This window comes from Cyprinodon tularosa, unplaced genomic scaffold (genome assembly GCF_016077235.1).
Source record: "Cyprinodon tularosa strain WSP-4 unplaced genomic scaffold, ASM1607723v1 ctg230, whole genome shotgun sequence".
Lineage (NCBI taxonomy): Eukaryota > Metazoa > Chordata > Actinopteri > Cyprinodontiformes > Cyprinodontidae > Cyprinodon > Cyprinodon tularosa.
The window spans coordinates 1363715-1381008 of NW_024038862.1; the positions used below are offsets into that span (position 1 = coordinate 1363715).

At 38.7% G+C, this 17294-nt stretch overlaps 1 protein-coding gene across 4 annotated transcripts in view; it reads left to right on the plus strand.

The window, feature by feature from the left end:
* Positions 1-17294, plus strand: part of dlgap3 (discs, large (Drosophila) homolog-associated protein 3) — a 237876-nt gene that overhangs the window by 184500 nt on the left and 36082 nt on the right. The gene's annotated exons all lie outside the window — the stretch shown is intronic.

A 17294-nucleotide genomic window follows, 5' to 3' on the forward strand; every position in this document is an offset into this window, starting at 1 on the left:
TTGGACAAATACATAACACAGAGTTCTTGTTGTTAAACCCTGCTATGCAACATTTTTATTTTCCTACAAAACCAGTAAAATTAAAGGCTCATTTTGTGGCAGTTTGACTAAATGCAATGAGATTAATTTCTGCTTCTGTACAAAGAAAAAAGCACAAAATAAGGAAAGGTGTCTTCTAAGACAAGTCGCCGGTTTATAAACAGCTATGCTTTAAAAAAGACACAAAATATCTCCAAAACATTATTTGGCATTTGTCAGGGAAACATCCAATAATCATGCCATCAAACTCCCTCCACTGTACCCATGATACACCTCACACAAACAAAAGATACCGATGGCTTGGTTGTCTTGAAGAAGCATATTAAGGATGGGAGAAGGGAAAACAGGGCAAGAGAAGGAGACTGGGAGTGCGCCCTAGGCACCCTTGAATTATACCCTTATGATGGGAGTATATTTCCCCTGTGTTGCGCTCATCATCTCTATCACACACGCAAACATGTCATACCCCCCACTTTGCATCTCCTTCTAATACAGGTGCTGGTCATAAAATTAGAATATCATGAAAAAGTAGATTGATTTCAGTAATTCCATTTAAAAAGTGAAACTTGTATATTATATTCATACATTACATACAAACTCATATATTTCAGATGTTTATTTTGTTTAATTTTGATGATTACAAATGACAACAAATGAAAATCTCAAATTCATCATATCAGAAAATTAGAATATTACTGAAGACCAATAAAAACAAAGGATTTATAGAAATGTTGGCCAACTGAAAAGTATGAACATGAAAAGTATGAGCATGTACAGCACTCAGTATTTAGTTGGGCCTCCTTTGGCCTGTATTACTGCAGCAATGCGGCGTGGCATGGAGTCGATCAGTCTGTGGCACTGCTCAGGTGTTATGATAGCCCAGGTTGCTCTAATAGTGGCTTTTAGCTCTTCTGAATTGTTGGGTCTGGTGTATTGCATCTTCTTCTTCACAATACCCCATAGATTTTCTATGGGGTTAAGGTCAGGAGAGTTTGCTGGCCAATTAAGAACAGGGATACCATGGTCCTTCAACCAGGTACTGGTAGCTTTGGCACTGTGTGCAGGTGCCAAGTCCTGTTGGAAAATGAAATCTGCATCTCCAAAAAGTTGGTCAGCTGCAGGAAGCATGAAGTGCTCTAAAACTTCCTGGTATGTGGCTGCGTTGACCCTGGACCTCAGAAAACACAATGGACCAACACCAGCAGATGACATGGCACCCCAAACCATCACTGACTGTGGAAACTTTACACTGGACTTCAAGCAACGTGGATGAAGTGCCTCTCTTCTTTTCCTCCAGACTCTGGGACCTTGATTTCCAAAGGAAATGCAAAATTTACTTTCATCAGAGAACATGACTTTGGACCACTCACCAGCAGTCCAGTCCTGTTTCTCTTTAGACGCTTCTGACGCTGTCTGTGGTTCAAGAGTGGCTTGACACAAGGAATGCGACAGCAGAAACCCATGTCTTTCATACGTCTGTGTGTGGTGGTTCTTGAAGCACTCACTCCAGCTGCAGTCCACTCTTTGTGAATCTCCCCCACATTTTTGAAGGGGTTTTGTTTCACAATCCTCTCCAGGGTGTGGTTATCTCTCTTGCTTGTACACTTTTTTCGACCACATCTTTTCCTTCCCTTCGCCTCTCTATTAATGTGCTTGGACACAGCTCTGTGAACAGCCAGCCTCTTTAGCGATGACCTTTTGTGTCTTGCCCTCCTTGTGCAAGGTGTCGATGGTCGTCTTTTGGACAACTGTCAAGTCAGCAGTCTTCCCCATGATTGTGTAGCCTATAGAACTAGACTGAAAGACCATTTAAAGGCTTTTGCAGGTGGTTTGAGTTAATTAGCTGATTAGAGTGTGGCACCAGGGGCCATCAATTTTGAACCTTTTCACAATATTCTAATTTTCTGATATGATGAATTTGAGATTTTCATTTGTTGTCATTTGTAATCATCAAAATTAAACAAAATAAACATCTGAAATATATGAGTTTGTATGTAATGTATGAATATAATATACAAGTTGCACTTTTTAAATGGAATTACTGAAATCAATCTACTTTTTCATGATATTCTAATTTTATGACCAGCACCTGTACTTCCTCTCCATCTTGCTGCTCTCTTACTCTCTTCTCCCATGCACACAGCTTTCTACCTACTCCAACATCTCTGTGTATCAATATTAGACCTCTATTTCAACAAAATGGCTGCTGTAGCCATGCGTGCATATTCCATTAAAAGATACTGATACTGTTGTATGAATTCAAATTTTTCAGTCTCTTATTACACTTCTGCCCTCTTCTCAGTATGTGCAGAGCTAATGAGCTGGAGCCAGTTGCCCAACTGAGCATTGCACTCGCATTTTTTACGGGTTTTTCTTCCCAGGGTCACCCTTCAAATTCTCCATCTTTCTCATCATCCTTGATTTTCTCTGGATCATGATGATTTAGTTACGGCAGTCGCAGCTGAACAAGAGAATGTGTGGGTGTGTGCGTGTGTATGTCCAAAACGGGGAAAAAAATACTTGGGAAATGATCATTCTTGGCAAAAAGCTGAGAAAGGCAACTTGGAGTCTCTGCCAGGTTCCCAGCATGCCTGTCTTTGTCTGGCACTGAAGGAAGAGTGTGCCAATACAATGCCCAGCCAATCACAGATTCACACATTTTACTATTGTCTGTCTCCTTTTCCATTATGAACAAACAGTGTGCCAGTAGTTAATAATATCTTTGAAGTTAACTGTATGGGCACATATGGGAGGAACATCAAAGTTAAGGGAAACTTTCCCATTATTCCACCACAACTCTGTATGTGTAGTTTTTTTATGCCCCTACTCCTCAATGGGTTGACATATCTGCCTCAGACCATGCTGTAGTTCAGTTCATTGTATCGGCAGTCAAACAAAGCCAGTATTCAGGCTCACAATACCCACAGCCTCGCAGCTTTAGCCCATTTCCATAATAGCCAATGCTGCAGTGGTGTTGTCAAAAAAGATTGTCCTATATTGGCTCTCATTAAGCTCCCCTCTGGCAACAAAGTAGTGAGATAACATTTTGTGTCACATTGTGTCAAATACTCACCAAATGTAGAGTTAATGAGCTATTCAAACAAAAGTTAAAAAAATAATTTTTGTTAACTTTTTGTACATGTTTATAAAATCCAAACAGGTACCTCGTTATCAGCTAAAGGCCGTGATGAGGTCATTTATGAATGATTGGTGAGAGTTACTAGCTGCATTGAAATCCTTGGTTGTTGCCAGCTATGGTTTTATGTCAGCAACACCTTATAAACTTGCAATCAATGCTTTGATACAATGATCCAGATAGATTTGCTAATAGTCCTGCAAACAGAAAAGGAAAGCAATTCAGTCAACATTTGCTAAATTTGCTGTTTGGGTATGTTTATGGCAGTAGGGCAGTTCTTGTTAGTTATCTAAATTTTTCATACCTTAAAGCATTAAGTTAAAGCAATCAAAGTTCCAGGATATATATAGAGATTTTTTTTCCAGAGGCTACTTTCTTTCCTTCTCAATACCACATAGAGATTGCAAAGCTCATGATAAGGAGAAATTATCTTGAACCGGTATGTCTTTTTAATCTAACAGCAATTAACTTAGTTCATACGTGTGGAGTGTTGGGATTTATTGTATTTAATTGGTAAGTTATGACATGTTTTAGCACTTTCTATGAAGTGATTGCACTATTCTCCAACAAATATGTGACAGTAACTGTTTCAGTAATATATCTTTAGATCTATTTTTCTTTTGATATGGTTGAAAATGCTGTGCTTTATGCATCATTCCATCATCAAAGTATCCACTCACCTACCTTGACTTTCATATGATCTTAACTGACATTCTATTCCTAATCCATAGCAGTAAAATATGATATCACTCCACTGAAAAGAGCTTCAACTCTTCTGGGAGGACTGTCCACAAGGTGTAGGATTGCATTTATGGGAAACTTTGACCATTCTTCTAGAAGAGCATTTGTGAGGCCTGGCTTTCAATCACTGCTCTAATTAATCCCAAAGGTGTTCTGTTGCATTGAAGTCAGGACTCTGTGCAGGCCAGAAAAGTTCATTTACACCACAGTCTTTCATCCATGGACCTTGTTTTGTTGACTGGTGCACAGTCATGTTGGATGAGGAAGGGGCCAGCTCCAAACTATTCCCACAAAGTTGGGAGCAAGTAATTGTCCCAAATGTCTTGGTATGCTGAAGCATTTGGAGTTCATTTCATGAAAACTAAAGCCGGGCATACACTGTGCATTTTTTCAATTGTTGCACGCAGCTACAGCTCAGACTTTGTACGACGAAACCCTGCGGTCTCGTCGTACAATGTGATTTCACAGCTCATGATGCATGTTGAGCCCGATGCTCTTATGCCATTTGCCTGCTCACACTGTACTTCTAAAAAAAACACGTCGGACTCAGCTCCGCAGTGAGATTGAGCTAGCCAAATGAGTAGAAGGGGAAAACGAAGCTCACACTAGAGTGAAACGCGCTGCCTTGGCAACTTGTGCAATTTTCTGCTGAAAGCCCTAAAAAGAAAATACAACATCGTATTTAGACAAAGACATGGCTGAGCAAAAGTGGCTACCATGGTCTTTCAATTTTATATAAAAAACTCAATTTCACTCGCACCCCCGCCATGCTTCTGTGTTTACAGGAAGAACGAAAAAAAAAAAAGAATCCTTGTTTGCGAATGCTCACTGAGCGATATGCCCATGATTCCTGATCAGGCTGAAAGTCGGCCTGATCAAAAAATTTTCACACGACTGGAAAGTCGCCCCGAAGAGGGCAAAAAATCGCACAATGTGAGCCCGGCTTAAGGGACCAACCCCAGCTTTTAACAAACTACCCCACACTGGTAAATCCCTCCTCCACCAAGCTTTATACTTGGCATAATGCATCCAGACAAGTACTGTTTTTCTGATATCTGCCAAACCCAGACTTGTCTGTCAGATTTCCAGATGGAGAGGCGTCATCCGTCCGTCCACAGTTCTGGAGTTCATTGATATGCTTTACTCCACTGCATCCAACGTTTTGTATGGCATTTGGTGATGTAGGGCTTGGATGAAGCTGCTGGACTTTAGAAACCCATTCCATGAAGCTCTCTGTGCCCTGTGCTTGAGCTAATCCTAAGGCCACATGAAGTTTGGAGGTGTGTAGCAATTGACCCTGCAGAAAGTTGGTGACCCAATCACACTATGTATTTCAGCTTCTGTTGACCCCACTCTGTCAGTTTAAGTGGCCTGCCACTTTATGACCAAGTCGCTGTTGTTTCTAAACACTTCCATTTTCTTATGATACAGCTAACAGTTGACTGTGAAATATTTAGGGGTGAGGAAATTTCATGACTAGATTTGTTGCCCAGGTGGCATCCTATAGTAATTCCATGCTGGAATTAACTGAGCCCTGAGAGTGACCCATTCTTTCACAAATGTTTGAAACAACAGTCTGCTGGATTTTATCCACCTGTGGGAATGGAAGTGATTGGAACATCTGATTTCAATAATTTACATGAGCTATCAAATCATCTTAGCAATATAGTGCTTATCAACTTCCCTGTGAAGGCAATGTTTTATCCTGTTTTTACAAAAGTTTAACTTTTTTTATCTAAAAGGCTAAAAAAAGAAATGTATTAAGATTTTTTTTATTGACAATGCATTTCCTTTAGTGGAGAGTTAAGAAATTTGTGATTCTAAAGTTTTAGTTGGATGAATCAGGGGCAAACATACCACTTTGAATCCGAAACAGGCATTTTTTAATCTGAAAGATTGCAGAGCAAAGTGCTAAGTAGAGGGTATAATGACAATGCTGCTTTATATGAAAATGCAGGAAATACAAAAAGAGATTAGATATGCTTCCGTTGGTTGTACATTTGAGGGACTTTCCCTTAAAATCATAAAAGCAATATTAGAATGAGTGTAGGAAAGTCAGGTTTTTAAACATTTATAGATATACTAGAGGGTCAATCACTGATATTACTGTAAATCCTAACGGCCTACAGATTTGATTATTTTTTCACAAGTTAAAGAGGATCAAATTTAAAATTCTAATATGAGCAGCCTAAGTAGATAAAAGTGCAGTTTCAAAGTGAGGATTCAATTTATTAAGTGCATGAGTCAATGATTATTAACATGCACCAATGAGAAAATAATTAAAGATCCCTCTATTAAATATAAGATGGTGAAGCAGAAAAATAGTCCTTGATTTGAAGGTTTATATGAAGTAATAAAGCAAAGCTTTTAAAACGCTCCTTAATTTCTTTTACATTTAGCTTGGGCAATTACTTATATTCACAATAATATCACAATCTTTTAAAAAAAATGCAATTACCTAATCCCAAAGAAACAACTTTTTTTTTATTTTTTATTTAAGGAGAGTAAGACATATTTCACACACGAGCTCTTAAAGGTACATAGATGTTCTTTTTCCAGGTGCATCATCGAAATAAGTGATCCTCCTAATTTCCAATCATTCTGGTGATATATTTACGTAAGGCCACCCTACGTGCTCGTCCCCACCACTTTTCACTTACCAGTGGTGAGTCTGACATTGAGGAAAAACTGCAAATCTTTTTTTGGAAAGTAAGCTTGTATGAGCAATGCAGAGAGCTACTTTTAAACAAAGCATGCACGTGGAGAAATGGGCTTGTGCATGCTTTTTAACAGGTGTTCCTTCTCAGGAGCTGGTACAGGGATGTGCATGTGCATTTTGTGGAGAAGGCAGGTCTTTTCAAAAATTCCTTTAAGGTGGCGCTGAAAGGCTTGAACTTAGTTTCCTGCCACAAAGAAGGAAAGAGAGTGTTAGTTGTTTCTAGTGCACAGATCCATGTGAGCTTGATGTTGTATTGTTTATGCCACAGTGAAGTCCCAACACAATAACCTTTGGACAAGAAAATATTCAGTGCCATGCAGATAATAAAACCCTGGATCAAAGCATGCATATGTTCATAGTTAGTGCACTTATCAAAGTACAAATACTTAAATAAATCTAACCCTAAACAATCAATTGACCGGGCTGCCAGAGAGTATGGGCTTTCATGACTGGTGACCCAAAAAAAGGGAGCATCAGAAAACCAGGTAAAAAAATTACAACTTATCTGTCAGATTTGACATGAAACCTCAGTTTTATACATGGAGTAGTTGATAATATTGTATGTTGAGCTGGCTTGTTACCGAGAATAGAAAATTTTAAATATAAAACAATTAAAAGAGACATATTATCTTTAAAATAGCTTTTTTTTTTTTTTTTTCACCTTTTACGGCTAAAATTTGGTTGGTTGAGGAGATTGACACCTCACTAGTTCATCACCGATGTATCTATAAGTCTATATCCTATTTTTCTTGATGGTACCTCTTGTTGGAAGTTCCCACAATGTTCTGTGGATGTGACATAAAGCATGTCCATATGTGTTCAATTCAATTCCTTTTTTTATGTGATCTCAAGGCACTTTACAATTCAACCAGATCATACAGTCAAAGTGATTTTAAGTTTTCCATTTCAGGAAAACCAGTTGATTGCATCGACTCGTTGACTTGAATGCAATCCCTAAGCATGCTTGTATCGACAGTGGAGAGGAAAAACTCCCTTTTAACAGGAAGAAACCTCCAGCAGAACCGGGGTCAGTGTGAGCGGCCATCTTTCGAGGCCGACTGGGGTAGACAGAAGCAGACATACAGTAAAAAGCAGAGATACAAAAAGCAACTGTAAACCAGCTCCGAAGGCAGCCACTTCTAGGAAACACACAGTCAGGCAGATGAGCTCTGAGCCAGCTCCCGTGTCAGAGGATGAAGAGAGCACAACCAGCCACTCACAGTCAGAGAAACAGGACTACTCTGAAAAACAGACTGACCTCGAAAATCTATAAACAAAGGTGTTGATGGCAGCAGCACATTTGATATTTCTCTTCAGGATACTGTCACAGCCAAACAGGAACAGACCAGATGAAGCTTCTTTGAGAAAAAGCAGAAAGAGCATAACGTTAGAGATTGAAGTAACAAATTCCGCAGAGTGGGAGAAAAGAGATAGAATGAAGTGGATTGATGAAAAAATGGTCCCTGTGTCCTGCAGCAGTCTAAGCCTATAGCAGCATAACTATAGAGAGGGATATACTCTGAGCCTCTCTAACTATAAACTCTATGATATTTCAATTTTTTTTTTGCAATATTCCTCAGATGAAAGAAGGAAATTCTACAAACTCTTTGATGTGGGATTGACAGGTCCTGATCAAAAATAATATCAAGATTTTTTACTTTATTATCTGAAATCAGTTTAATCCCATTCAAATGAAGTGCCTGACTAATCAGCTTCTTTTATAAGACTGGTCCGAAGACTATAACTTCTGTTTTGTTTGCATTCAGGAGCAGAAAGTTAAGAATCATCCATCCTTCATCCTGTCTGCTCAACTGCTGCTAGTTTTACTCACATGCCTGGAAGATGTCTAGTGCTGCTACCACAGATGATCTCGCTCTCGAAATGGAATTGAACGATTCAGATTTGCTAGCCGAATTAATATAAAGGGTAGAGCGTAGCCGCCTGTGGCCCGGGCTGCCTGTCACACCTCCAGTTCGGCGCACGGATGACGTCATACACACTCTGCTTTGTTTTAAAAAATATATACATTTAAAAAATATAACCATGGATGTCTAGGAGAAAGTGATTCGCCTACATGTTATAAATGCTGGTGTACCATAAATGATAAATTATGAACTGTTAAGTTTGTGCCTTCAAGTCCTTGCCCATAGGAAGACTTTATTTGGATATAACCTAACGGAATAATTTCAGAACAGCTCCAAATGACACAAAACTCATATGGGTGAGTAGAACATGATGTAATAATGGAAAATCAAGGTGCCAATGTAAAAAAACCTTGTGTTCCCCTTTAATGTTGCAGCTATTGCGGAATACAGTTTACAGGAGTCAGACTGCCACAAACAGTTGATTTGGATGGTGAGTCTTTCTGATTTCCAGCCATTAATTGTCTACAAATAGCTGGCTGACACATGTAAATTATCTGTGCTGGTGTAATTATGTTTATTATGTGTGGTCCCTGCAAACAGTAAATAACTGCAGCTTCAGGTTTCTCATCAGCACCACATTTTTGGGACACCTTTCTTTATTTTTTATTTTCATTTATTAGATATGTTTCATATTCTAGAATTGATAATTAATCCTGTTATATGCCAGGCTTTTAAACCCAACGTTTCTCTTTTAAACCTGATTATGTCCAATTTTGTAAATCAAGTATAGACTTAGTCTACCAAATATTTCACAGCTTTTGTCAACTACTGTCGGCTTCCAATGTTTGAAACTAATTAAAGGCTCTTTTATTACCATAGAATTTATTTTAATGCTAATCTGTTGTGAAGATTTTAAGTGTCCTGGGTCCAAACAGGCAAAAAGCGAGTTACAAAAGGAAAAAATAAAATGTCTCAATTGCTGTTTCCAGATGTTTAGTTTTCAGTATTCCACTAATGTGGTGCCCCTTCTGACCCAGTATTCATGGAGACGCAAGAGAGCGGGCAGACTCAGCTGTTAGCAAAGTGGGTCAGGGCAGCTGGCAGGATCGCATTAATATTTAAACTGAAACAGCTTCAGACCCGAAGCCTCCGTAACAACCTCATCGATGCCAAGCGGCGTTAAACAATAAAAGGATGTTTAACAGCTCCGAACTGAGCCGCTACTGAATATTTCCTTTGACACTGAGAGGAAGTAGGAGGAGAGCTGACTGGAGAGTGATTGGAATGTGAAAGCAAAAAAAAGGGACATAAAAAAGCAGAAAATTTCCATGTAGGATCAGTTTTAATAATATAGTAAAAGACTTGGTCCATATATGTCAAAAGTCATGTGGGATTTAAAATACAATGAGGCCCAGAACAAATAAAGCATCCTCCTTAAATTCTTTTGTGTAGCATAAAACAAAACTTGTGTTACATATTTAGAAATACATAATTGAGAGCACGAGGTAGACAAGCACAGGCCAAGCAAATGCGGGGAAAAAAGTCATAATTTTCCCAATAACAAGGGATGACAGTAAAAGAGACAGAGTTGATTGACAGGTAGGGGGAAAAAAATCAAATTAAAAACCATAGAGGAAATCTGAGTAGGGGGGCATATGACTGGAGAATAGATAGAAGTAGGTCACAGGGAGAGATTGAGAGGATGAGAAATGAACCAAGACAGAGAGAAGGACATCCAGGAAAGTGTCAGCCATTATTATAATGTGTTTGGTACCTTATTTTAGTCATTTCTTGTTTTGTGCAAGGGCGCTGTGCACGCACGCATTTAGGCACTGCTTGTGTCTTGGTATGACTGACAGCTCCAAGCCGGCAGGGTGTTCCAAAACCAAAGACTTCATAATAAACACAACATGGTTAAATTCACGCCTCTAGGCAACTCACTAATGCTCACTTTAATGTCTGTTCAGAATTAGGGACACGCACTGTTACAAGTGACTGCAAACAATCTGTCACAACATGCTATTTGATATACTCCACTGAATGAACATTCAGTCATTGTAAAAACAAAAAGAAAATACTTACACACTTTTGGTTTATAATAATAGTAGCATTTTTCTTGTGCTTAGATTACACCAATTGCAGTCATTTTTGTTTTGTTTTAAGATGTTTGCTTTGTGTCTCACAGAGGCATGAATGGGATTTTCTAATTCTTAATAACTGAGCCTCTGAAATTAATGGTGTTCTGTTGTTTGTAAAGAGTTTTTATAATCTCCAATTTAGGCAGGTTTTGTTAGACTTATTCTTAAAAATAACATTTTGTGAAGAAGTGGCATTATGTCACATTAATTTCTCCATATGCATTAATTAGCAATGCCAAATACCTCTGTTTGTTAAGCTTTTACTGGCAAAACCTTATCTATACATATACATATTTTCGTCAATGGTCATGAAGCAGTGGTGATGTCACACCATTCTTTATCCATCTGTGCTGGTTTCCCTACAGAAGAGGGTTGATGTTACCATGAGTGGTACTTTCTAAAATAACTTTCACAGCTGGAGATCTGATGACTTCTGCCGCCTCTGCCTTGTAGCAACGGTTCAGGCTGGTGGTGGTGGTGTAATGATGTGGGGGATATCTTCTTGGCACACTCTCTGCCCCTCAACAACTGAGCATTCTGTTAATTACACAACCTATGTGAGTGTATTACCAATAATGTCTGTCCAATTATGGCCAAAGTGCACCTATCTTCTGATGGCTAATTATAGGAATATAAAGCACCATGTCATAAAGTGAAGATCATCTCAGACTTGTATTAGTTCACTGTACCCGAATGGCCTCCACAGTCACCAGATCTCAATCCAGCCCATCCAAGCCCCTTTGGGATGTGCATCATGAATCTCCAGCTAACAAATCTGTAGCATCTTTTTTATGCTAATTGGTCAATATGGAACAAACACTCTGAGGAATGTTGCCAGTGACGTGTTGAATCTATGCCATGAAGAATTAAGAAAGGGAGTCCAACCTGGAACTAGCAAGGTGCACCTGAATATCCCCTGAGGCAGCCATGTTGTATTTTAGACTTGGATTAAAACACCCTTGTCACCCAGAGGTATTTTGTTAACTTTTTAATTGCAAAATTAGCTTTTTGAGTAAAAAAAAAGTGATTTAAAATCTATTTGATGCAGATGGTGCAAGAACTTGCACATAGTACAATGTGATAGACTTGTCCAAAAGCTGGGAAGTTGAACAAAGGTAGCTTTGTTTTGACCCTGCTGTCTCTTTTGCTCTTTAACAAGAAAAAACAGCAAATATATTGCATGAACTACCAATTTTGCAAAGCTACACACAATCACCTAATGAAAGGTAGCCTAGTCCAACCAGTGGCTACGGCTGTCTGAAATCGGTTCACGGTGGAAATCTGACTTTGAGAGGGCCGTCGTCACGGATACACCAATGTCACAGCTCGAAGTGAGTGAGTTTTTTCCCTGGCAGCTTTCATTCAGCCAATCAAGGCAAACAGGCCACGCTCTATTTAATGATTATCCCAGCATCTGTCCTCCATCTCATGTCTGTGTGAGGCCAGCAAACACAAGAGCAGGAGCCCAGTGAATATCATCCAGCTAAGCAGTTTGATTCTGGCTCTCAGCACGTAATTTCATCTCGATTTGGTCACATTTACAAATGAAGGCAAATGCTTGTGGGTTTTATGAACTGATTGTGTGCCTGCGATTTATTATGTAGTTAGTGAAGGGGTGGTTAATAGAGGATATGATTACAACGGTACCATTTAAAGCGAGTTAAATAAAAAAAACATGATTACAACACTTAGAATGTAATCTTAGTTGTTATCCATGTGCAAGAGAAGGCAATCAAAAGATGTTCTTTATCTAGTTTTTACTCTGCCTTTTTTTTTACTTACAGCAGTCAGGCTTTGTGGATAATAGGACTTTCAATGAGCCACATTCCTGCTGCAGGGTGTGTTCGTTCCATTTACAGCATATGCTTTGTGGAGAAGATTGCCTTCTCAGCTGTGCTATAAACTGGTTGTTTTTTTAATCTGGTCACCTCATATGTGGCTCATATTATGCTCATTTGATACAGTTGAACTTTGGTACAAAATGGGGATGTGTTTCGAGAGAGAGAAACCTATTTAAATTCATAGTTAATTACTCTAATTCACTTTCAAATGTTCAGCTCCCTCACAATGAGCACAGAGTTTTAAATGTTACTCTTGAAGGGATAATTAAAATTTTGCCATATAAATAAATTCTGCTCCTTCTTTTGCTCAATATAAACCATAAGAAGTCTTCATGAAGTGAGTAGCAACAATAATTCAAACATGTCTTAGGGAAGTGTATTACTTTTACCTTGGGGAAAAAGGTATTCAAAGATTCACTACAGTTAAATAAATGGATTTCATGGATTGATGGATTTCACTCAGTCAGCATTTTTTTCAAAGGGGTCATAGATAATATGAAAAACTAATAAAAACAATTTGATTATTATTATTAAAGGGGTCATAGAATGATTCTATAGTGTATTTGGTGCTGGTCCTTAAGTTTTCTGAATAGGGTATGTAACATTGGTTTGGCTGAAAATGGCATATTTGCTGTTGTATGAGCCCTAAAGCAAGCCTGGTTGAACGCCCTTGGTATGCTCATGAATATTTAGATGAGCTGTGCACTTCATAACAAGAAGCACTCACTGAAACATCAAATTGTTGATATGGTAGGGTGACCAGACGTCCTCTTTTTCCAGGACATGTCCTACATTTCATACCTAACAAAATGTCTGGGGGGAATTTCATACTCGGATTTTGGTCGACTACAGTGCAGCATGTCAAACCGAGCCGTCAGCTTCAGGGCTGGTCCGGGAACCCCATCGGATCGGAGAAAAACCCGAACCAGTGACGGTAGCCTGGACACCGGCGGCTCTGTGGGAAGCACGGTAAGGGAGGTAGGGCAAAGCATACCGTCACCGGGTCGGGTTCAGCCGCTCCGTCCCCAGCTGGCTCCCTGCCACCACTCCCGGATCAGCCCTGGAGCTGACGGCTCGGTTTGAATGCCCGGTCCGGTCCAGTCAGCGACCCAGCTGAACTGTCCAAGATTTTGAAAGCTGTCTTTGGTAAAATGCTTAGAGCAAAAGAACCACTGAGCATCAAACTTTGCAAGAATCTTCTGATACACAAAAATAATCCATGCCTTCCTTGGAAAGACTGAGAAGATGTTCTCCTTTCTCTGGCAGCCTGGAACACTGCATTTACACCCATGGTTCTTGCTCATTTTCAATAGAGAAACTGCCTGCTTTGTACAGTAATTCTTGTAGAAGTAGCCCCAACTGTAGGCTAACCAGCTAAACTGGTGTCTTACATCTACCTTATTCATGTTCTTGGACCAGTGAACCAGTGGGCTGGTCTGTATGTCAATTTTGCTGTCTCAAATAAGGCTAAATCCTAGAGTTTACGTCAATTTGGGGCTTTGTTTGGATTCACCTGTTTTATGGTGGAAGTTTAGAATTGCGAGATTTGCAGAGAAAAGAGGTGTCGATGGGGTTTGAACTTCTCCGTACGTCCATTTTACCTACTGAACTATTCGTTATTCATCTATGACAATGTGCATGATTGCACATTGTCACTCTCTTAGACGTGTTGTGGCCTTGGAGTCCAAACAGGACTTAATTCTTCTTAACTGAAGTGAAACTCTCCAATAAACATAAAATATAACAATATATAATATTAAACACTTTCAAAGCTTTCAGTCTGTTGTTTCTAAAGTTCCAGCTGATTAAATAATTCAGTCCTTAATACATTTTAGGTAGTAAAAATTCAATAAATGAACCCAACACTTACTAAAAATTAACAGAATCTGTTGAAGAAAACAGCAAAGGCAAAAAACAAAATAAAATAGAGACCCGGTTTTTATATACACGCCATAAAAAGACAAATATCTTTTATTTTCTCACCATCCAGGCACTTTATGTTGCCTAGGTGATTTCACTTGCACTTGAAAATCTCAGTCTTACCTCTATAAGCTTACGTCTGAAGGTGTAAATAAGTCTAAAGCTGTATAATTAGATGTAATTATCGGCATTGTTAAAAGTCAATGTAATTTCATAACAAATTTCTATCTGTTTTTCTTCCAAATTGCTGTCATTATTATTGCTGATCAATTACTTAATGTCATGGCAAGGAACCTTGTTACACCCCAACACTGTCCTCTCTTTCCCAAATAAAATCATTAAGGTTATTGAACATAAAAAAAAAAAAAAGAAATCCTAAAAGAAACACAGCATGTTATGGTTTTGTATAGAAAAGATTGATTAAAGGTATTGTAGAGGATTTTCTTGAATTTTTTAAAAGACCTGCCCTATCCAATTAAAAAAAAAATGCATGTGAAAGAGCATGCATCAGCCCTTTGCTCCTCGTGCACACTCTGTTTAAAAGTTGCTGTTGTCATAGCTCATACAAGCTTACTGTGTCCAAACGTCCGCCCTAACCCCTAAATAATCACTATATAGAGCGGGGACTATATAGTGGACTTCATGGTAAACTCAGTCAACTTACAGTTTGGACAGATGATCACTTCCCTATTGGTATACTATGTAATTCCTGTGCCATCATTGTTATTGGTTGCTGCTGTCGGGTAGCGGCACTCTATGGCGACAGTAAATGCCATTATCAGGGTTTCCGCTGGTCATTAAAAATCATATTTTTTAAATTAAGGCCTTAATTGAAATTATATTAATTAAATGTGTTTATTGTGGCATTTTAAAAGCTTTCTTTTAAAAAAAAGGTTCATAAATACAATTTTGTCAGACATACAGTATTATATCACGATATATTTGCATGGAACTGCTTCCGGTTGATCGCAAAGACGTATGTTCGGAAAAGAAGAGAAAAAGCTAGAGAATGGGGCAGAATGCCAATTTCAACTAAAGTGGTTGGAAAACAAGGAATTCGGGGCATGGCTGCAGCCTGTCGACGGGTACCTTTTCGTGGCAATAAAATTATTTCTTAGAGCATTAAAAGAGCATTAAAAAGCATTAAATTACAGTTATTCATTCCTGTATAAACCCTGATCATGCTTTGCGAGGAGAGCTCTCCACCAGAAGCATTCCGCGATATATCTGCCTCTTCTGAGGCCTTTCTCTTTTCTTCTTATACACCACGTAGACATTTTTCCTCTTATGACCCTCAGCCATTTTCAAAGAGCCGTGGTGAGAGTGGTGAGCTTTAATGACTGTCTGAAACCATAGCTCACCACAGATATACGCCTGGAAGTGTGCATGCCCAGAAAAAGGATAGCTAACGGGGTGATCACGTAGGATGGCCTCATGTAAACAAATCACCAAAATGATTGACATTTAGGAAAACCACTTATTTAGATAATCTACCCGGAAATAAAAGATTGTAGACTATGCCTTTAAGTAGATATAAATTTCCATCATCACATTATCATTATTTGTGAAACATTTGGGGAAAAAAGGAAAAATTTTATCTACTCAAGTGTGAAAATACTTTTTTTAAACTATAAATCAATACAGATTTTCCGAATTGGTTATATCGAACACTTTACAATTTCAATGCACATCAAGAAAATATAAAAAACCTCATTTTTAGAAATGCACATATTTTTTGGTGCTATGAGGGAAATATCATTGTTTTTTCCCCCCATTGTTGTGTTCACTTCCCTTTGTTACAATGTTAATGTTGCAACTCAGCACATCATCATTTGGAGGAGCAAGTGAAATCACCCACGCTGCCACTCTTTCATCACTTGTGTATCAGATGCAAGTGATCGATAAACACATCTTGGCTGCAAATGACAACACCAGGCAGAGATTTCCTTAAGATGGAAAAGACAGGCAACAGGAAAGGCCATAATGTCTAATTAGATATGATAGAGTGGGACGGGAATAACAGCAAAACAGAATGAAGGGACCAAGAAAGTAAAAGAGGTTTTATTTTTGATTTATCAGCATAGAGGTCTATAAGTTGAATGTGAAAAATAAAGCTGTCTGCTCTTGCCTATTAACTGGCTGATAAATTAATGTTTACACCAGCATTGTTTGTTTTGGATTTGAACATGAAGTGACGCTTTTGTTACAAAGATGAAACGAAGTTCCTTTTTTTGCAATTTGCTTTTTTCTCTGATGTTATGAAATAGAAAATCTTCTGAATACCCCTGTAACGAGTGCAATTATGGTTTTACTTGCTGAGAAAAATAAAAGAAGGCGATAAAGTCTCAAGGCAATTTTAGCTCAGAGAAAAAAATAATGTTGCAGCAGAGGACTTAATATAAAAAAAAAAAAGTAATATCTAGATTCACGTATTACATGAAAAAACGTTGGTCAGAATACAGTACATTAATATGAGGACAAAATTGCAAGTTATTGCAGATTTGTGCAGTTTTTCTGTATCAAATCTCTTCTTGGTGAGGACTAGATTCAGACATGTTACAGCTTAACTGTATTAGGCCTGTATTCCTGACCCTCTTTAGGACAATAGTAGTCAAAGTCATCCACCTAGTAGTTGTTGTTCTAATGGTGCTTTCACACCAAAAGCGTTCAGGGCTTCAGAGCATCTGATGCCCAGATCACTGACATCGAATGTCTATAGTGGATAGCATCGACCTGCGTAGAGAGGTCCTGTTGCCTGCAAGCCGCTGGGGCTGCAGACATCCAAGCATCAGAGCATCCAAGCATCGGGACGTCCCAGTGTTCCACTCTGGGTTCAGAAATTGGACATTTTGCAGCTAAATGCACTGTGTCAACCAGTCAGAAAAGCTTATCCAG